This window comes from Talpa occidentalis, unplaced genomic scaffold, assembly GCF_014898055.3.
Source record: "Talpa occidentalis isolate TD23 unplaced genomic scaffold, MPIMG_talOcc4v2.1 talOcc4.7, whole genome shotgun sequence".
Taxonomy (NCBI): Eukaryota; Metazoa; Chordata; class Mammalia; order Eulipotyphla; family Talpidae; genus Talpa; species Talpa occidentalis.
The window spans coordinates 129,351,451-129,374,290 of record NW_023605083.1 but is presented as its reverse complement, the minus strand read 5'-3'; the positions used below and the strand labels follow the sequence as shown (position 1 = coordinate 129,374,290).

General features: G+C 37.1%; 1 long non-coding RNA gene across 1 annotated transcript in view; it reads right to left on the bottom strand.

Moving 5' to 3' along the window:
- LOC119232016 (uncharacterized) overlaps positions 1-22,840 on the bottom strand; it is a 126,302-nt gene that overhangs the window by 61,425 nt on the left and 42,037 nt on the right. Inside the window, exon 3 of the long non-coding RNA XR_005121983.2 lies at positions 9,751-9,824. This is a non-coding gene — a long non-coding RNA (uncharacterized LOC119232016). The remainder of the gene's footprint in view (positions 1-9,750; positions 9,825-22,840) is intronic.

The following is a 22,840-nucleotide window of genomic DNA, read 5'->3' as shown; positions in this document are numbered from 1 at the left end:
TCATTAAGAATAAACATTAATCTTACTGCAGTGCAGTGAAAGAGGCAGTGTTATCTATTCTTATGTTTCACATGAAGAACTGAATCTCAGTGAGATTCACGCCTATTCGAAATATTACACAGAACTGGAATCAAAGTCTTCACCTGTTGGCCTCCCTGAGCCAAATCCTAAACCAGGACGACACAAAATAGAATTTCCAAGGCAAAACCAAAATGAGGCCTATGAACATCACAGTGATTTATACAGATGTGTGGGCAAAGAATGTTAATTCAGATCCCATTCTCTGAAGCTTAGTATTGAGAGATTTGGACATGAAGTCTACAGATACTCCTCAGCTTTTTACTTGCTTCATAAAAGCACAGGGGATGTTTCCATACCACGATCCGAGGGATCAAAATGACATCAGCTTTGCAAGGGGACTGATCTCCAAATGCCCTAAGAGTGAGAAACATTTAGCTCATCCCAGGGAGGACCTGACTGGAGTGCATGAACAAGGTTAGTTCACCTTGCTTCATCTGAGGTTTCTCAATATCAATCTATTGTCTTTAAGATAGAGACATATAAGCTTAAAATGGAGAAAAGCCAGCTTAGAATGGGCAAAGTGCAACGTGCTTATAACCTGACATGACAAGAACTTCCAAAAAAGGATGTTTCCAAGGTTGGGTAATTCACTAACTCAAGGATTTCACTCTGTCACATTGCTACGTTTTGTTCCCAGTCCTGTCTAACATGGTGGTAGGATGACTCTAAACTCAGCCAATTTTTCCTGGGACCTGTGCCCTCCCTTATAACTAGCCACAGACTCAGCTCTGATCACTGTTATAAGAAAGTCACATAATCACCGTTCAGAACGGACCTTTCTCTTGAAATTCTCTAGCCTCCTTCCACCCATTAGAGTAGGCGGAATAGAAATCTGGCAACAGCTTGAGCTCAACATGGAAGGCTCTACCATAGCAGCACTAAACAGTTCACTATTGTAAGGAAGAAAATAAAATACGTATCTCACTGAAGCAGCTACTACTGTGACTCTTCTGCTGGGATTCACTCAATATCCTAATGAGTGTCTTTGCTATTTTCTCTAATAACCCACACCCAACCCTGTAGCTGGAATGATGGTTTAATTATCAGTCAACTCCTCCACTGCCCGACGGCTGCTGCCATCCTCACTGCGCTGGGTATCAGATAGTCCTTGCCTAGGTCAATCCACCCCAAACTCTGTCCTCAGCTCATTCCTATACTGTTACAACTCTATCCTTACTGTATGTCAGTCATTCTGGTCCTCATCTGTTCCCCACTCTGAACAGATTTCTGCTGCCATCTCTTCAGTGAGTGCTTTCCTGACCATGCTTTCTGGAAAACCTCTCATCACCACTTGTAACAAGGCTTTATTGGCTCATGGCTCTTAATAGCATCTGAAATTTTCTTTTTTAGTTGTTTGTTTACTTGCTTATTATGTATCTTCCACCATCAGAAAGTCAGAGACAGGGAGGCTGAGACCTCATCTACTTTCACATATCAGTCTTGTAAAAGCACAGCTCTGTGTCGTTTGTATATCCTCCAGCTTTTAGCTTAATTTTCTGGATCCATTTCATGTCATTCCATAAGCATTCAGATTGCTTGAGGGTGCCTGTTTGGCGGACTCTTATTACATAAATGATTTTGTGTTCTCCCTCTGCATGTGACGAACATTTCCAATAGATCACTTTCAACTCACTCTAGTAATCAGAAACCCAGAGATTTTTTGAAATAAAATCATAAAGAAACTTAGAAGGATTAGGAAAAAAGCAGCTAATTGGGAAAATAAACATCCAAAATGTTGTCTAATTTGGTTGAAAATAACCAGGACCTACTGCGTGACACTGGGCAAAGATTACTGAAGTTCTGGACTTCTGGCTTAATTCGCAGCCTGACATAAGGCAGATTGTTAAAATTTTCATCAGTTGGATGGACACTTTCTAATAAATGCCTTGAGAATCTTAACTATACCAGTTTCAAGTCAAAGTTGGAGAACGTTCCTGTATGTTTTCAGTTATCTTTAAAAATTAAAAACAGTTCAGCTGCTATGTCCTTGTCGTGCTTGAGTATGGAAACACTCCCCACGAGGGTAGCACCCAGGCAGCTCTCATTTGGAAAGTGAGAATTAAAAATTAGCATCATGAGTTCCCAGTTGTACCAATTTTTAAACATCAATTTTACAATGAAAATAAATCTAAATTAACATATTTTTAATGTTTCCTTTCTTTGCTCATTCATTTGACAAACTGCTTCATTTTGATTCATTTTGCTTTGTTTCACTTGCTTAATGGAGATGGAGGGAGCTATCACTCTAATATTTGCACAATGAACAAATTTAAATATTTGCATGATAGAAGGATGTTCCATGAAGAAGGAAAAGATTTCCTTGGAAATTGCAAATATCTGTGTTAAGTCACATAACTCTGTAAGATGTTCTCTTCCAGCTTTCTAATGTTGCAAGCCTGTTTTCACTCTATTATTTTTCTCTAAGCAGACTTAACCTTACAAACCGAATAATGACATCCTTCCTAGCTGAAAAAAAAAAGTTTCCTCAAATTACTTCAGCGGACTTCCGCTGAGGTTTTATTTTCAAGAAACCTTGAGGCAAACAGCCACTTTTGAACTTTGCACTTTGCCCTCTGAGTTTCACAACCTGGTGAAAGATCAATGCCAGAGTCAAAAGTGTCAGCAAAAAATGAAAATGATATGCACAAATTGTTATTTATGCAAGTCCCCTGATTTTGTTTTTTTTTTTCATTTTTTATAAATTCTGGCATATCGATGTATGCATTGATAACATTCACCTGCTTTAAGTACACAAAAATGTTAATTATTACATTGATTGACACATTTTTTCTATCTTTAGTAGGTATAAATAATGTAACAAAATTCTTTTAATTGCTTAATTTGCATTTTTCTTTTTTTGTGAATATATTTATTTATTTATTTTTTTATTTGAATTTTATTTTTATATTCCCCATACAATTACAACCCCCTTATTTTGACCCCAATCCCTTCTTTCCCCGCCCCCCACCCCCATAGAGTGTCTCTGGTTCATAGTTGTTTGTTGATTTTGATATTTTCTTTCTTATAGTTATTCTTTTTCCTGGTCCCTTATTTAAGTTTTCTAGATTCCTGCTATGAGTGAGACCATCCGGTATTTTTCTTTTTCTTTCTGGCTTATTTCGCTGAGCATGATCCCTTCCAGCTCCATCCATGTTGCTTTTGTTTACTGCATTTAATATAAACTTTGTTTTCTGATTGAAAGCAAATGTTCAAGCTCCCTGTAGGGACCTGCTGTTCTAGATGATTATATCTTTTTTTTTTAACCCCAAAGGGCAAGAAAAAAAGGAGAAAGTCATATGCCTAACAGGAATTCCTTTGGTATTAAATAGCTGAAGATAATGGCAAGGCCATGTGGATATGTGGGGGCAGAAAAGGGAAGAGATGTCCACAAAGAACCAAATGGTTATTTATCAAGGTCTAAGATATACGCCCTTCAAAACAACTGGCATCCTATATCAAAATTAATAACAATTGTTATTCTTTTGAATTCATTGTCTCATGTTTTGAAATTTACCCAAACAAAATAATCAAGAAAGCACACACAGATCTCAACTTGGTAGTGACAGCAAAACAATAAAAAGAAACTGATAAATGATCTTAATCTTTTGTTGTAAAAGAGAGACCTACTTCAAATATTTTATAGAATATTTAATTAACTGAGATGATTCTCAATGTATTCATGTATGTGAAAAAAGCAAAACACTGAAGCTGCCTCCCCAGTGTGATTTACCATTTGTAAAATCTATAAATTACGTGTAGATTAATATATATAAATCAAGTGATTTTTTTCTCTGTATTGAGTCCAAAGATAATTTTTAGTTTCCCTATGAAATGTTTTTATGCCTAATGTTTCTCCTCAAATCATCTATGTTGTTTTTATAATTAAGTAGTAACTGTTAAAATGGGTGTTAGGCTGCTTAAATTTGTTTTTAGGTACTAACAGGAAGGTTGTTGAATTTATCAAGACCTATATATTTTCTAGTATGTAAAGAAGTAAATACAAAGAACCCTAGACTTATCTGTTTTTTGCTCCATTTCACGTTTTCCACCACTAAGAGGGTAAATCTTAACAACTCAATCAAAAGTATTAATAAACACATATGATAGATTCAGTATTGGCTCTAAAAATTGCCAGGAATTTTAGTAGTTTATGATTCTTGTCCTCAAGGAGTTTACAATCTTGCTGGGAAAACAGATGCACTATATGAAGTATTTACAGAATAATTAATGAACCATTTGTGTGGTCCTAACCAACTGTGTGGTCAGTTTCCTGAGATTTTCTCTCTTCTTATATGAAGTCAAAACTTAAGAGAGTGGCAGGGATTCTGTGAAATTAATGAATAAGAACATATACAGTAAAGCCACAATTAAATTTATCACACTGTATTTAGTGTAGCTCAAATGAAGTCCTCTAAAACATGGAAGTGAAATATGTGAATCTTCTATTTGATTTTAGTTGTCATGGACTTGAAATGAAGTCAACCAGATTATGTTATTTAGCATGTAAGATAAAACATTAAATTAAATAAAGTTTAAATCTCACACTAGAGTCAATTTTATCAGAACCCACTGTCAAATGTTTGGTGATTTATTTGTATCCATGACAGGAATGTCTTGATCTAGTGGAAAGAATGTCTTTATACGTGACTTTTCTGTATTATGCCCTCCAGCCATGTGGCTGTACGCTATTCTCATACATGTACTAACTTAAAAAATAAAATAAAGCAAAACACTGAACAGTAAAATATTGAGAAAAAAATAGATTCATGGAAGAAAGTTTCAATATCTGTAAGTAATTAAATATCACATAGGTTCCTTGGAACTTAGCAGGCAAGAGATCTTGTTTCACCCCATTAATTTGTTCTTTTACTGCCTATATAGGAAACAGAATGAAAACCAGTTCCCAGGTTTCCATCTGAGTTAACTCACAGCATCCTTACCAGTGAAATAGTCTTCCACTATCAGCTTTTTGATCCAAGACTGCAACTCCTCTGGTAATGAAGCCAAGAAGAAATGATTTTAAATGAAATTGTGATAAAATTGAACTTGCACCTGGATAGAAACAACTGTGACTTGACCAGTTGTATAGAGTATAGCAAGGAATGATTGATTGCTGAAGACAATTTCAGAATAAGACAGCAGATGTGTTATTCTGCATGGGACTTCAAAAGCAATGGCTTGTACTTATCTGCTATAAATACATGGGTGTCTTTATATGCTTGGTTGTCATAATTTACCTTCAGTTTACGTATATGTGAGGAAAACTTACTGCCCCAATATCTTAATGACAAGAAAAAAAAAAGGAAAGATTTAGCTTAGTATTTCCATTTCTTGATCTAAAAAGCATTAGGTATAATTATAAGCACGTAGGCAATAAAACTCACTTCACATGAACTTTAATTTACCTGAATATGCACAGAAGTCACTTCCTACCTTAAACAATAAGTCAGTTGCAATTCTAAGTGGACAGCTGAAAATTCATTTCATTTATTTTTCAATGAAATGGGCAACTGGATATCCCCAAGAGTGACATGAATGGGTCACTTAAGCATTAGGTGGCTGAGCTACCCAGAGAAAAGCTTTCCAGCTTCCTTTGCCAATGCCTCGTTTTTAAAGACCAGAGTCCAGTGTTCCTTTTCATGTACAAATTGGCCCAAAGCTTTCCATATCCTAAAGAGATATCCATATTTTTTTTCATTCCACTTACTATTTTCCCAATGCCTGAATGAGTTTTAGAATTAGAGAGAAAAGCACAGTGCTGGAAATAAAGTATTACAAGTTATCTCAAAGACAGGGCTACGTTGTCTACGCTGCAAGGTACCAAGGAGTACTTACTTTTTTCAGTATCACCATGCCTTTGGCCAGTAAAGAAAGTTACTTATAAAATAAACCACACACATGACTGAACTCACAATAGGAACATTTAAATGATTATTTGCTTCTCTTTCTACCAGCTTGTAAAACATTATTTTCTTATTCTTCTTTAAATGGCCTGTGCTAATTACATACCATGACCTTTGCCCTCCAAGTGCGTTCATTTATGGCTCACATTCCTGTCCAGAGCTACACATTGGCCAGGTTTATGGGATGCTGCTACCAGGCCTTCCACACCCGACTTCTGCTTTCCTAGGTCATAAGTCTAAGTGACCACATACAACTCAACTAAAGAATTATTATTTTTTTTTAAATAGGGGCATGTAGCTCAGCCGACCAAGGAATAAATGCAAAATAATATACCTGATATTCCCTTTTGGACTCTCAAGCATATAAAGAAAAGAGTTGGTGGGTTTTTTCTTTCATAAAAGAGAAAGAAGTGCCATTTGAACCGAGGAATATAGAACCGAACTACTAATGCAGAGTCATTTCTAGAGGTGTTGCAGAAATGACTTTTGAGTGGACTTCTTTTACAACCTGCATGTTGGAAGTTTATAAACTGTTTTAAAACTTCCAATCTCAGTTTAGTGTGATTGTAGACTGGCAACAAAATTAGAAGACAGGAATGCGATCCCATGTCAACATAAATGTATCCTAGTAAAATATTTTTAAGGTGCTGTTGTACTTGTCTTTCATTTTTGTCAGATCCAGTACAAATTCGAACTGTTGCAACAAATATGATTTGGTCAACCATTGAATGCAGAATCACTTGAATATCAGTAAATATCTGAATATTAGGATGGATGAGATAAGACGACCCAACAAAGAGACGGTTATTAAAACAAAAACACAATTGACTCATTCAGGGACAAACTTAATACTTCTATGCAGGAACATATTTAAACCATGATTCTTATCACTCAAAGTGCTAAGAAATTTATCCTAATTACTTATTTATTTGAGACTAAACTGGTTAAGAAAATTGAACTATTGGATGAAATACTTGTGACCTTAAATATATTTCCAATAGCTGGATATAGCTATAGCAGGAGCATAAATACAAATACAGGTCCATCATTACAAGAATAACATTGGCACCTCTCATGGAACTATGACTGAGAAAGAAATACATAACAGTGAGGGTAGGGTACAGTATTAGGCATTCTTTCTTGTTAATATGAACAAACATAGAAAACTATGTGATTTCTGTCATTTAAATAAAATCTCGATGACAGCTAATGCTTTTTACAAAGAAAATGAGGATGCTAGATTTCTTTGAAGTGAAATTTAGTTAAACGGATAGAAGAAAAAAGCACATCTCATATAAAAGAATTTTCATGTAAGTATATTGAAATCCAGATTTGCATAAATGATAAATAGGAACTAAATAATACATTTATAAAAGAATCACTGGTCAATTTATATTTAATAGTTACCAATATTTAATATTTACTCATCTATAGAAATGTATTTGATATTAAATAAAAAATACTGAATTTATAATTTAATATGTATTAAATATAAATATATTTTGTGTGAATGTGTGATAAATGTATACATATTTACAACAGTTTGATTCCTAAACAAATTTTCCATGAGAAGCATTACGGACATGCTGAGTTGACTTTGTGCTAAAGGCTTTTTGCAGAGATAACATTTTAACATGCGATGACTTCCCTAAGTGGAGAGACATTTGCTTGTCATCTCCCTGAGTATAGTGAGATTGACAAGCATGAGAATTCTGGGGAACTGGTCTTAAGCTGGCTTGGGGTCCCTCTCCCACCCATGTACCCATGATGGGGGCGATCCGAAGGGAGACCGTTCATTGGCCCTTTTGTCAACGCATCTGGAAGCCTTGTCAAAACAATATAATTTTACTTTGTAACTTTTTGACATTGGTATTTATTGCACCTGTCTTTGGGCATGATTTATGACCTGTCTGGTGAATATTTCTTCTCGAGTTGGAGTTTACAATATGAGATAAGTGAAGCATTTAAAGGTCTGTGTATGCTTCAAAATGGGGTATGGACATTTTGCACATGCAGCCCACCTTCCTGCCTCGTCCCTGACTTCATCATCACCACCCAAATGACCATGGCCACGCAGCAGGCACACAATTGTTCAGAGCAAAAAAAAGAGAGAGATTATGTAGTATGACATGTTCCACAATCTCTGTATCAGGAGATGATGTGCTGGATAAATTCTAGTGAGTTGCAAGAAATTTCATGTGCTTGAGATACACATGTGCTTGCTGTAATGAAGTCCAGTGACCTTGTGTCTGGCAATGTCCCCTGGCTGTGGCTCATCAATGTTTCTATCACCAGAAAACACACTTCCCACTGGCAAAATTGCACATATTTTAAAATCAGTCATTTTAATTAAATTGCTTAACTAGTCTGCAATCAAGAAAAGCCTCTTTCCTTGATTCCCTCTGGCTCTTGGTATTAGTTTACAATTGTTTAGCAATTCTTCTTAATCTCATAATGTAGATATGTTTTTGGTCTATGGTTTCACAGTAAAATGCTTCAAGCCCTTCAACTTCTACTCTCCATAGTTTATATGAATATGCTTTATTGTGAGAAAATTTTGCAATTACTAATGAACTCTAAACTTTTCCCCCAAAAGTTTGAGATATGTGAGTAGAATCTGTTTTTATTTCTTTCCTTAGACCTGTAAACTTTCTTTTTTTACAGAACCTAATGGAAGACTACCTTATCTTAAAATGACATTAAATGCAATTTATGTCATTGTACAGATGTAAACTTTCTGCAGTTAAAAATGAAGGGAAAATTAAAATTTCAACTTTATGTATGAGACTTTCAAGGAAAACATGTAATGCCCTTCCCCAAGCACTTAAAAAAAAAATTATCCCATTAGTATAGGAACTCAAGATAAACTGTTTCAAAACTTTCTTACCTGGTTATTTATTATCAAATACTTGCTTTATTTTATGTGAGTGATAAAATCTGTCAAAATATTATATGTGTCTAATTTTAAATTAGTGATGTTTTTTATTCACATCTGAGTCGGTTCTAAACGCACAGTTGTTTACTGTTTCATGATGTTTTTTCATTTCATTCATAATTGGCACCAGCATCTGTAAGTAACTTTTACTTTGATCAAAGAGCAGGTACATACTTTAACCCACATAGTGTATTCATTAAACGCACTTCAAAATTCATAACATAAACCTGTAAACCATAAATTAGCTAAACTTTATTCACTCAAGAAATTTGATTTGAAAATTGAGCCCTCTGCCACAAGTTTTTTTTTGTTTTTGTTTTATTTATTTATTTTATTAATGAAGTGCCATTGTTTTAGATCCTTGTTAATATTTTGACAATATAGGATTTCTCCACTCAGAAGTGTTTACCATAGCTCTCTCTCCACCCCAGCACCCTCTGTCCTCAACCACAGTCCAAAGTGCTGCCCCCCAGCTCCCAACTCTGTCCTCAACCCTCCCCCACTTCTGAGATCTATGATCACCTTTCCAGGATTGGTTTTAAAGTTTATCTTTGGCTCACCCTTTCTTTGGTGTCTCTATATTTCACAGTTTTAAGGCTATAACATAATCTTTTGTGCAGCAGAAATTCAGACAAAACCACAAACTTTAAAAAAAGAACATTAAATGTTGCTTTCTATGCTAACCCCTAAAACTGCAACAGATTTTGCTGTACAGGAAGTAGTTTCTGCAGCCAAAAATCTACCTGTGTATATTCTTCACATTCTTTTACCACAATCTCTCCAACAATTCCCAAGTATTTGGATATTTTATTATAGAAATGATCAACTCACCCTTTAGTCGTTTTTGTTGTGGTCTGATTCCTTGAAAAGTTCTCCGTAACATTCAACCATTATTATTGTGGCACCTGAAAAAGGATGAATTTGTTAGATCTGAGCATAAATAAGAGGTTACTTTATGCTTCTTACATTAAATACACACGCATACATATCAATAACCTTGTAGTTCATACATTGTCTAACTACAGTCTAGACTCACTTAGCATGACTTCCAGATTTTTTTCTGGATATGTAAAGATTTCTTTGTCATCTTTATTGGGCCCAATTGCATTTTATTTCCATGACAACTTCTACAACATCTTCCTTTGTAGAAGACTAGGGACAAAGGCAGCTACTGGCAATTTTGTGAAGTATAGTACTTATCACATTGCAGTAAAGTAAGACCAGTCTTTCCACTGTCAGCTCTTGCTCTTCTTTCTAGTTCATCTCCATCCAATCCAGAAAAACCGAGAAGCCTCCCCCAACTCCGTGATACAATATCCTTCTTAAACCTACTCATCCCTAACAAATTGGAGTCTGCCAATATGTTACCGAACTAGTGACATCAGCACTGGCAGGACATTCAATCGAGATTAGAAGTGGCCCCATGACATCACCCTCTTGTTCCTATCCAACAGATGGTTTCTGTATATTGTGCAATTTTAGATCATTATTCATGGTTTGGGTCAGTATAATTCAAGAAGCCAAAAAACTGCCAAGAAAAATTGACCTGGAATCAGTTCAAAGACTCAAAATTATTTTATTGATTAGATGCCTGAGTATTCATTTCCAGAAGGACATCATGAATCATCAATATATGATAATACCTGGGCCATTTTTGCATTCATGGTGTTTAGGACTTCAAAACAAGATAATCTTTGAAGGGTAACCTTAAAGGAGTGTGATGATAAGATAGCTAAAGGACTTTGTTGGGCACAACTGAACCAGAGCCAGAAACTATTGACTGAGGCAAGTGGTTTGTTCAGACTGGATGGTTATTTATTTTCACCTTACACTTGTTGACTTCATATGCTCCTTGCAGCTCAGCTCAGAGACAGTGAAGAGGTATGTTTTAAACAAGCCAGACAGGAAGTTATTTTGAAAGGCCTTGTTCAGGCTTTCTACTAAAGCAAGAAGATAAAGCACAGATTTGGCTGGCTGAGAACTTGGAGAAGAAAATCATGTTCAAAACAAAACCAAACCTAAATGTGTTCTGAGAAAAGTTTAACAAGATACCACAAACTCACATATCCTTTCTCTAATACTCTGGGAGGAATTTTCGTGATAATGCCTTTCCCTTAGCTTAAATGTGAGCTAATTTTGGAAGAGGTATCTCATTATATTATCACTACCACTGGGCAAATCTCTTGCATGGGTCATTGCAACTTTGTTCTGAAAAAATAAACACAAGCAGGAACCTTTATCACCCTCACCCACGCTGATGTTATTCCACAGTCTCTGACGATGTTACTATTTTATTTAAAATTCAGATTCTTGTTGCCACCCACCTTACTGAGCATCGATTTCATCTTAGGAAAGTATGTTTTCTGTTTATTTCTGTATAGACAGAGTGGATAGACACTTAGGGACTTCCTTGTCATCTTCATTTGGCCCGATTACATTTTATTCCCATGACAAATTCTACAACATTTTCCTTTGTAGAAGAACAGGGTCAGAGGCAGGGACAGGAGCAATTTTGTAAAATACAATACTTATCACATTGCAGGGAGGTCTTTGGATCCGTCTCCCTCCTCCTGAAATGTGTACACACCTGGCAATGTCATGCACACCTTTCACAACACGATGTAACAAATCATTGTTATAACGCATCCCTCGCATGTTCACAAACAATCCAGCTTTATAAGAAAGATAGAAGTCACTGAATTCTCTAGGTTGTTGCTGATATTTGTGTCTCAAATTTAAAATTGATAACTGGGTATGTAAGGTAGGGTACTCTTCCTAGCACAGAACAAATCCTGCTGAGACTTAGGCTACCTCATTTCAACACCTGGATTCTGAATGGTTGTGTTTCACATTCTATCACGACTTGCATAGTTTCATTTCCCCCCACTCCCTGTGATCAGCACATTATTTTTTTTTTTTTTTATAGAGGCATGTTTATTTATTTATTTATTTATTTATTTGTTTGTTTGTTTTTGTTTATACATGCACTGGGTACAGTCAGAAGTGCGGGAGGGTGAGAGAATTCACCAGAGCCAGAGCGGGAAGCAGAGCAGGCAGAAGGACCGAAGTACACTGCTGAGGGGAGCAGCGGGCGGCAGGAGAGGTCTGCGCGCCATGTGGGACCCTCGCTGGTGGCCGGGGAGCAGCCGGGGATTGAACCGGCGCCGCCGAGGCCGCGGGCAGCTTCGCAACCCAGTGCTCAACCGCTGCGCCACCGGGGAGGCCCAGCACATTATTTTGTAATGAGAAAAGCATTCAAATGAAGAGGAGGGGCTGGAGAGGTGGGAGTATGGAAATAATTGGGTTCATTTGAGGATAGACAGTGGCCAAGATTGTGTCTTCTACACTGGATGTTGAGATAAACCTTAATCTTTACATCTTCCAAGTTTAAGATGGTGCTTGCACTAACTAGTGACCTCATACAAGAAAGGGATGTTGAATTGGCACTTTAGTGCTGGGCTCAGGGAGGTCAGCTCTGGCATGAATCTATCCAGGCTGTGACTCAGAACCTGAGCGACCCTGAGTCGCTATCCATCCCAAACCTCTGGTCACTCATCTGTACATCTGCAGGCTGGGAGTGTGAAGCGATAAAAAACATTCAATCTTGTCGACTTAACACCAGAGATCATCCTTGATATTGTATGTAAGCAAACACATTTAATAAATATAAATCCTAAGATGTAAGTGTTTTTTTTTTTTTTTAATCTACATTCATATATGAGAAAACAGACTCAGAGAGAAGACTTACCCAAACTCCAGGGCTCAGGAGCAGACTCAGGTGCTTTCCCTCAAAGGTGGTAGGTAAACCACTATGCTATGAGACTTTGTTAGAAGGATTTTCATGGACACAATGTTCTCAAAACTACAAACTTGTTCTCATTGTGGAACTTTATCATGTAGCTAATAAAGATGGGCTATGAAATTCTCTATCAGGGCTTCCCTGGTGGCCTAGCAGTTAAGTCTCAGTGCTATCACCATGAGTTCGATCCCCGGCCAGGGAGGTGACCCACATGGCACAGCAGACCTCTCCTGTCTAGCCTCCTGAGCCCCTCAGCAGTGTATTTCAGTCAATCCACCTGTTCTGCTACCCACTCTGTCTGTGGTGAATCCTTTCACTAACCTACACCTCTGGCCCACGCCCCAGTTCTTCTGTGCATGAATAAAATAAATGAATAAAAATAATAATAAAATTCTTCATCAAACCATGGCCAGCTCTAACTTTCCACATGAAATCTGTCTTACTAATTTTGATGGTATAGTAGTTGAAATAATCTCTTTGAAGGAGTTCATAACTGAGCTATTTATCTCCTAACTTCCCTCAAAAACTGATATTATGGTTGAATTACATAGGTGATTTAAGCGTATTAGATGTTCATGTTTCTAGTTGCATTTGTTGGTATCTGTGCAACAAACTCAGGTACATTATGTCCATTTTCAGATGATTGTGATAAGGTAATAGTCACCTGGCAAGTTAGAAAGGCATTCTAGGCAGCTAGGCAGGTGTAGCTCAATCACCACAGGCGTTAGAAAACCTTGAGTACTTCTAGCTTGTCATATTTTCAGTCTCCTTCCCTGGTCCTACTATTAATAGATAGAAATTCTGATAATTATAGAAAATGCTTGAATGCAGAACAGGCAGATCTACTGAAATACACTGCTGAGGGGAGCATCAGGGAGACAGGAGAGGTCTGGTGCACCATGTGGATCAGCTCCCTGGCCGGGGATGGAACTCATGCTGCAGTGGCTGCCAATAGCTTCATAGCACTGAGACTTTATCCCTTGTGCCACCAGGAAGGCCCAGAGATGTCGAATACTTATTGCAACATAACACATTGTATTGTGTAACTAAAATATGTTCCAACCATAACACAGAGGCAACCATATTCTGTCAAATAATCAAACAATTTAATCATGTTGGTGGCTCATCACCTACACACCTGCCACCCCTCCCACACACACAACAATGTCAGCAATAACAACATTATATTGAGTTAAGCTCCAGAATAAACGTGGTCTGGAAAAGAAACCCATTTTGCAAATAATGGTAGTGACTGGGCAGAGGGAGAGGAAGAATTCAGCTTTATTCCATGCTTTTTTCCAAAGACTGACCTGGCTCTGAGAACAACTGAGCATATGCTTATAATTCAGTTTTCTTTTTTTCAGTTATGGCGGGAAGGACACGGTCTGAGCTTGCCTCGGCGCCCAGCTGGGTCCCCCTGGAAGGCATGGCTGCAGGACATAGCATGAGAAGCTCTCCCAAGAAATGAGTTTCCTGGGATGCTCTGTTTGGCTCTCTGGAATTTCAAGATCTCCTGTGTTTAGGCACAGCCTCCTCCCCTGTAAACAGGATTGCAGGATTGGAATTAGGTGAGGAGTCTACGGATAGACTGCTCCTTCAGAGGTATTCTCTAAGAATTGGGTCCTTCTGTGCATCTGTTCTGTGACTATAAACTTGGGCAATTTGAGAAAAGTTGTTCTCTGATTCTATTTTCCATTTACTCCTGACATAGCCTTCTTGGTTTTCAAAATCTAAGGGGACTGCATGGACACTGGTCTCTCCTTTGTTTCTGCAGAAATCAAATCAAGTAGAACACTGTAGCATATTTCCTGAGGAAATAAAATATGTGCCATAGTTGGTGACTTGGCTTGATGTAAGCATGAGAAAGGAAAGAGAAACGCCTTGGTGGTGTAGCTGTGGTGTCTTCAGACTTCTTGCTAAAGATGCACTATAAATGTAAGATCCTGTGCATTTTAGGGACGATTACTGTGTTGACCTGTTATTCTCACTCTAACTGATAAGGTTTTCTAGATCTTGCTTGCTGCTAAACTTTACATCACGAGGCTTAAAAAAACAAAAACCAGGCAAACTGGAGGAGTGTTTCATGTCACATCGCCCAGAGAACCCTGAATAAATAAATATAAACTGTAATACTTTCCTTCCAGGAGCCTCAGACATTCCCTTCCATTTTGAAAAAGTCTTAAAAACAGTCACTTGTCCGTGGGGATTGATCATTGTAGACAAATATTTCATTGCAGGAGAAATCGTAAAGATACCCTACAATTTATCCTATTATTCATGCTAAACTTACCAAAAGATCTGGGTAAAAAAAAAAAAAAAAACATACCACCAAAACCCACTTCTCATTCTCCACCACTACCAACTGCAGCCAAAACACATCTGCAGCGGGGAAAATATCTTCAGCCTCCTGGAGCTTTGATAGAATCAAGGCCAGTGAGATCTGCCAGACCTTTTCCCTTTTTCCCAGATGGTGGAGTTTGCTACTTTCACATTTGGCTTTTAATGAACACACAAGGAAACCTGCCAGTGGGGCAGTGGAGCAAGCTAAGAAAACAAACAAACAAAAGCCATCACGCGCTGGACACGGAGGCCAGTGACAGGTATGATTGATCAGGTGTCCTGCTGGAAGCTGTCACCACCAAGTTGAGAGAAACAGGCAGAGCCTGGCGTGTTTCACGGGCCAAAGATTATCATGGGGTATTAGGTAGGGTGGGTTCTTCAGCAAACAAAGAAATGGAAAAGACGGAGCTCCCTCCACTTGAGCCTCAAGAGTAACTGAGGCGCCGAGCACGTGACGGGTGGCCCTGGCCTGAGGGACACTTGAAATGAAACATGTTCTATTTCCTTTTGGAGACCCTTGCTAGAGAAAAGCATATGACGCCCCTGATTCTTCTTTTGTCTGTGTATTTATTTTCTGAGACAGATTGGAGTCTTTCTATTTTCTTGCTAAAATAAGGGTAACTTTTGGCTTATAATAACTTTAGCAGCGGTACAAATGGTTAGGAGATGCTCTTGAAATCTTGAATCCAATGGCTTAAATCCAAAGACTTGAATTCTAAGACTTAAATGATGGTGTCACTTCCTTGTTGCTTAAATGAGGGAAATAGAACCCTGTCGACTCCGTAGTTTTGTCTTTAAAACCAACTGAATTAATACCATATTTCCTCGATTTTAATATGTCATGGATCTTAATACATCTTGGAAAAATATTTTGAATAAAATAATACCTTTTTTTCACATTAAGTAAGATATTGATTTTAAGATTAATCACATTATTTTAGAAATATTAAGATGTGAATAAAAGGTACACATTGCAATCAGGGAAATAAGATATATATGAAAACACTTGATAAACCACAAAGTGCTGGAAGCATGCAAGGTAATACTAAAAATTTGGTCATAATGCAAACATGCTAATAATAAGGAATTATTAATATCCTGCTAGGAATGAGGGCAGTAGCTTTGAACAGCAAAAAAAAGTCTTCAAGCACACAAATGGAAATATAATTCACATATACTTAACTTGAAAATAATGAAAAAGAAATCCCTTTTGAACATTTTTATTTCGTCTGAACATAAGAAAATATCAGTTTAGCAACTACATCCTGAAAACTTCAACCTGATTCCACTCCTCTCCAACATGAATACATTTTGCAAGTAAACTATAGCTTTGAGCTATAATAGTTGCTTGTTGCTTCTGGTCAGCATACAATTTATATTTACTGATGCAACATTTGTTTTCAAATATTTGGTACTAAAAGAAGATAATCAAACGATACTATATGATTGATCCTGAGGTTGATTTTTATCTTCATAAAACTGTATTGTGCAATTGTATTGTGCTTTCTATTTTAATGTTAACAATTAAGAAGTTGTTTCCCCAAAGTTTCATGAGCCAAGATTCACGCAAACTATGTAAATGTTTTAAGAAACTCTTGTTTTGTATGAATACCCATTTTTTAGGAATCAAAAAAAAAATGACATTTATATTGAGCCACTGTTCATTTCAGACCCCACTTCATAGCTTTGAAAATAAAGCAACTTTCTTATTAGTAGCTGAGACTCCACACAAGTTTTATGTAATATTTAACACACCTTACCAAGGAGAAGCCATGGGCTTGGAGGAGAGAGCCCTAGGTACTGACATAACGAACAATCTCTGCCAGAGCATATGCCGTATGCCCTTTATCTTGTTTTGTCTCTGCATTTTTATCTATATAAGGAAATTATTAGAAGTGAAAAATGTAGAAACACATCATCAATATATTTTCTTCCTGGCTAAGATTTGCTCTTCTGCCAAAATATTTTGGTGAAATGTTGGTAAATAGAAGGTGATGGGCATGTAATTATTCTATTTCCATAGAGCAGTGGTTTCAAAACTTGGTTTCTACCCAGAATCACCTGCAGTAGATGAAGCACATTGACAGTTTCTGGTCCACCCTTGGAAATTCTGATGCAATAGTTCTGGGAGGGACCCAAGAAAATGGCTTTTAGAATTTCTCAGGTGATTCTAATTAGACTTTAAGACTGCTGCCGTGTAAATCAAATGAACCTTAGTCTCATTAATAATGTAACAATATGGAAAATTGTTATTTCCCTAAAATAAATTTTCCCCTTTATGTTGGAGAGGTATTTTTGATAACCACTTTGTAGGGGTGGAGAAATGTTCATGTGAAATGTCTGTGGAACAAAAGATGGTGCTTGGCTACTTTCCAAGTTTGAGTTTTGTTGAATGGGGTTTGTAAACTAGGGATTTGAGATGAATTATTGTGGAAAAAAGAGAATTTTTTAAATGTTATATATGAGAATAAAATAAAGGTAAAGGCTAAGCTTCTTACTTCAGCTATTTCAGCACCTGAATATTTACTAAACTTAGTCATTGTCATTTTTGTTGCTAGTCCTACCATTACCTCTAATGCTCCATGCTAGACCTACCATGACCTAGTCCTACCATTTTGTTGCTAGTCCTACCATTACCTCTAATGCCATGCCAAAGAGGCTAAAGATGAGAGTTTGGAAGTGATCATCAATTTTGACAATAATATCAATTCTGCTCTTCAAAGTCATAGCCCTCTAAGAGATCCAATGTGATGATGGCAAAAACCCAAAGACTCCCCCTCCCAACAATGACTATTGATTATGCACAAGAGGGAAGAAAACAGAAGTACTCCATAATTAGCTGGAAGTCAAATGTCTTTGTCAATTGAAAGTTTAGTTGCAACTATCCAGTATACCCCCAAACAACGATGAATCTTAAGAGTATCAAAAGAGCTCCCATAAGGAATGAGATCATACTTGATTGTCTTTAGGAAGCTAGAGTTAATGGTAGTTTAATATGTCAAAGGATTTGACAAAGGACCCCCTTGTATTATGAATTTCCTCCCTTTATATTTCCCAATGAGCTGTACTTCATTTTTTGACCCTTCAAATATATTTGGAAAATAAGTTCCATACATAATTTTAAACCTATAATTCATAAACTGCTAAGTAGATTTTAGGATATAAAAACTATAAACTGGTATATTGAAAATATAATCCTTATAGAGTGAATAATAATAAAAAAAATCATGCTTTTAATGACCAGTCAGCAGGGCTGAATTTCTTTGAGGGGAAAGGGTTGTTACTGACAAGACTCATCCCCTACACTCATGTCATTCATGCACTGGGGACATGGTGACAGTGTGAGGCATGGCATGAGTGAACAAAATCCTTGATTTTAAAACATGCATGGAGCAAAAATGCTGTCAAAATAGTGTTTTCCAAGATGTATTTATTTTTATTTTTAATGGAACAAAATTATTCCCAGCTGTGCAATGCTCTCACTGTTCCCATTACTTTTTAATGAATCTTACAATAAGATGATTAATTCTACACACTTGGAGGCTTTTGGCTGAATGTTGTTGATTAAGCAATTACGTTAATCCACTTCTGCTTGTTTTGTTGGAAACCCACGGTGAAGGTAATTTTTCCCCCTTTTGGAATGATCTCTCTAGATTATTAGTTACGTGCGAAAGAAGTTTTACACACATTTCCAAAGACTACATTTGCTATTATTAACCAATTTTAAGTTGTAAACTACAATCAACCTTTTTATTCCAACCGATAAAATTCATGACATCATTTGGTTTCATTTCTCAGCTGAGGTACTGTCATCATGCACTGACATGAAAACATTATCCTATTCTTTTCTTGTGGAATAAATAAAATAAAAATGCAATAAGAAATGATCAGCTAGTTGACATAGGCAGCAGAGCACACCCAGGTTTTGTTTTCACAAACCATGAAAAGGTTGGAGAAAGTACTACAAATGGAGGTAGCTAGAGTATAGGTAGAAAATATTAGACGATGGCTTAGAGCAGGGAGGCCATTTTGGGATCTGTGTGGGTTTACAGAAAAATCAAGAGGTTCTCATAAAATACCTTGACAAGGTGTGCTGTGGAGAGGTCTCTGCCTTAAATGGAGAGTCGCTGGAACATTTGTGATAAGAAATCATTTACCAATGAAAATAAATAGTCTCAACATATTTCTTGAGAGGCCCAGATGATGGCACATGAAGAGACAGAGAATTATCCAGTATTAGATTTGGGACAGGTACTTGTTTTATGGGATGCTTATTTGCCCACTGTTTCTCTCCACTTAACTATGAAAGACCAGAGATGTGAATTGTGTCTTATTTCTCCACATATACCTTGTTGCATTAGATTGAATCATATGTGAGAGCCATATTCAATCATTTTTGACTAATTTAAATGGCAATTCATATGGTTTAAAATAGTATCTATACAAAATCTAAAATATAGATTTTCTGCCTTAGTACATTCTTCTGGTGTTGGCATTGTTTTACTACTGAGATAAAATTTCTTTTCTCCCTTCTAACTACGGAGAACTCTGTCTTTGACCAATGTTTCCTCCCAGAAGGTTCAGATTTGTATGGTAGAGAAAAAGGAGGGAAGTGGGAGATGTTGAAAATGTAAAACACCCAAGCAAGAAGGCTAGAGGCTTTATCTTTGTGGAATGGAAGAGAAAAATAGAAGTGACCTGAATTGTAGAAGGGAAATGAGTTATTGGAAAAATACATGCATGCTGGATAGTCTTGCTGAGGATTACATGTTCACTTCATTTCCTTACAAAATAGAGGTAAAGGATCTGAATTAAACAAGCTTCTAAGAATACACTTTCTTAAATTTGAAAGAAATTAAACTATATATGTGTGGCATTAATTTCTCCTGTTTGTTATATAATTTAAACAATGTAAAATTAAATTTCACATTGTATTATTTATATTACATACATATGTCACTGTATGAACTATATATTTAAAAATATGTATTACGATATAGGGCTTAAAACTTAAAATTGTGTATGGTTCTAATTAGGGGTGATTGAAGGGTTTGTCATGTAAAGTGAATATATTTTGAAGTTAGTTTTTGTTGCTTGGACTGAGTCCCTTTGACTGTGACTGCTTTGGGACCAAGCTCCCCAGGGCATGCCTGGCTTTACAAAATTTTATTTTCTTTATGCAAAAATATTGACCTTATTTAGTCATTATGTCCCTTACATAATATCATCTTCATTTTTCCTATAACTATAAGGGCTTCAAAATTGCTTTATTTAAAACTGAACCTGTCATCAGATAAAGCGAAACCAATAAAAAAAAAACAACAACATGGAAACTGACTGTGGAATCTGGGCTATAAAAGGGGCAGGGAAAAAATGACTGTGAAGAGGGGGTACAGTAGGCTGTGGAAGAGGACTGTGGGTGCTGTGGTGGTGGGTGTGACATGAGGTCATACATCTGAGATGTGATCCTTTACCTCTGAATCATATACAATGTTATTAACTAATATTCTGAATAAAAATAAATACATAAATAAAATGAAATTGGCCCTGTCTGAGAATGTCTTACATGGTCACGGCATTTTTTCAGATGTTATCTTTGTGCTTTTTCCTTATTCTATAAAATAGTTTTAAAGTTTTTATTCAAGTATTTACCTACTTATTTGTTTGCTTATGGAACTAAACTCCTTTGCTTATAACCAATAATGCTCATATACACGAGGGAAAAGGAAGCTAATTTTAACCTGAAACTTGGTTGACTAATTAGTGACTATGAGGCTGCACTGAAACCATGAGCATCTCTGTACCTTTAGCTGATATCATGAATAATAGACACCTATATGTATATGTATTTGGAAATTTAAAAATATACATTTGTGTAGCCCAGCCCAAACATATGTGTGTGTGTGACATAAATAAATATGAAATGCATAGCAAGTAGCAGCAGCAGTGCCTGTCCCCACTGGCTCCAACTCCCAGAACAGCAACGCAGTTTCATACTATGGACCTGGGAGATGCCACATGTCACCTTGGGCACAGGTGACCTGGCCTCTTCTTAAAGGTAAACTGAAAGATATCAAATGGCAATAAATAGGTCCCTGGCTTCTCTCTCAAGAGCAACAGCTAACAGTTAGCCTGAGAGACATTTTCCTGAGACTCCTACAACAAGGAGTGGAAATTGAACAGCCTTTGGACACCAGAGGCCTGTGCCGACTCCAGCAGAGGGTACATGGAGGTGATATATGCTTCACAAGCAGAAGGTGGGTGGAGGGAAATGCCTGAAGCTATGATCTGGGGCAGCTGACAAAGATGGCAGGTTGTCTCACCCAGGGGCACTGGTATGGGGAGAACAGATACAGTGTGGAGGCACATACCCTTGAATGAGACCATGGGTAGGGAAGGCCTGGGGTACTCCACAAAGTCTGGGTCCCTGGAAAGAAAAGATCAGAGAAGTCACTCTTGGCTGTACTCTTCCCTTCCACAACCCTTGGGACTAATGCACTGTTATTAGGTGCATTGATGGAATACAGACTGCTCATTCTCTAATCTTGAATCTGAGAGAAGAGGGATATTGCTGGTGCCACAAACATAAGCCAGCACCTCTGCCCAGTACGTTTGCACAAGTGGACCCTCGAGGCCCCTCCCCAACACTGCTGACCTAGCAACTGAATAAAAAGGGCTCAGTCCCAATGGAAGTCAGCAAGGGCCAAAAAAGTCAAATAAAATCAAATAAAGGAAAAGACTACATGTAGGAAAAGTAAAAGCAGTTCAACTCTCTCAAGTCATGGTTACAGATATTTAAAAAATAGGAAGTAAAAAATGGGCACACATATAAAAAATATAACACACTGCAACTCAAGACCTCAAGGGAATGTGACATCATAAGGTGAGAGCAACTCTCCAGAATCCAATAACAAAGACATGGAAGATATTATCTCCTTATCAGAGAGAATATTGTGATAAAATGGAAAAATCAAAGAGATAAAAAAAAATGTATAAAGATAACCTAAAGCAATGTAAGAAAATTCAGAAAAGTTTTTTTTTTTTTTTAAGATTATTTATTTATGCATACTCTTGTAGGCATAAACTGGGATACAGGCCAGAGGTATGGGGGGGCGGTGAGAGGATTCACCAGAGACAGAGTGGGGAGCAGAACAGGTGGATCTACTGAAGTACACTGCTGAGGGGAGCAGCGGGCATGTCAGGAGAGGCCTACTGTGTCATGTGGGTTGCAACCTGGCCGCCAGGGGATCGAACTCATGCTGCAGTGGCTGCAGACAGCTTCATAGGTTGTGTCTTTACCCCTTGCGCCACCAGGGAGGCCCCGAGAATTCAGAAAAGTTAATCGAGAGAGACAACAATACTCAGAGAAACATGTTAATGATCTGAGAAATAAAATTAATAAACATCAAGTAGAAATTGAAGTTATAAGAAAGTAACACAGATTGAAGATGGAAAGACCTCAATAATGAGGTCAAGTATTCTAGTGAAAGCTATGGAAGATGAATAGACCAAATAGAAGATCAAATCAGTGACCTTGAAGATAGAAATATGTGAAGGACCAGACGAGAGAAATGGGATATGAAAAATGGAGCACTTTGAGTTAAGGAATTTCTTTTGACCAATGTCTTAGTGAAAATCTGGTCATTACATTTCATCACCTTAGCAAATGTTCTATCTGCTGGAATTTATTCTAAGACTTAGGAATTTCTCAACATCAAGCATGCCTGCTGGAAGCTGAAGGTCAAGAGAAAAGAGCATGATAAATTCCATCGAATACATATC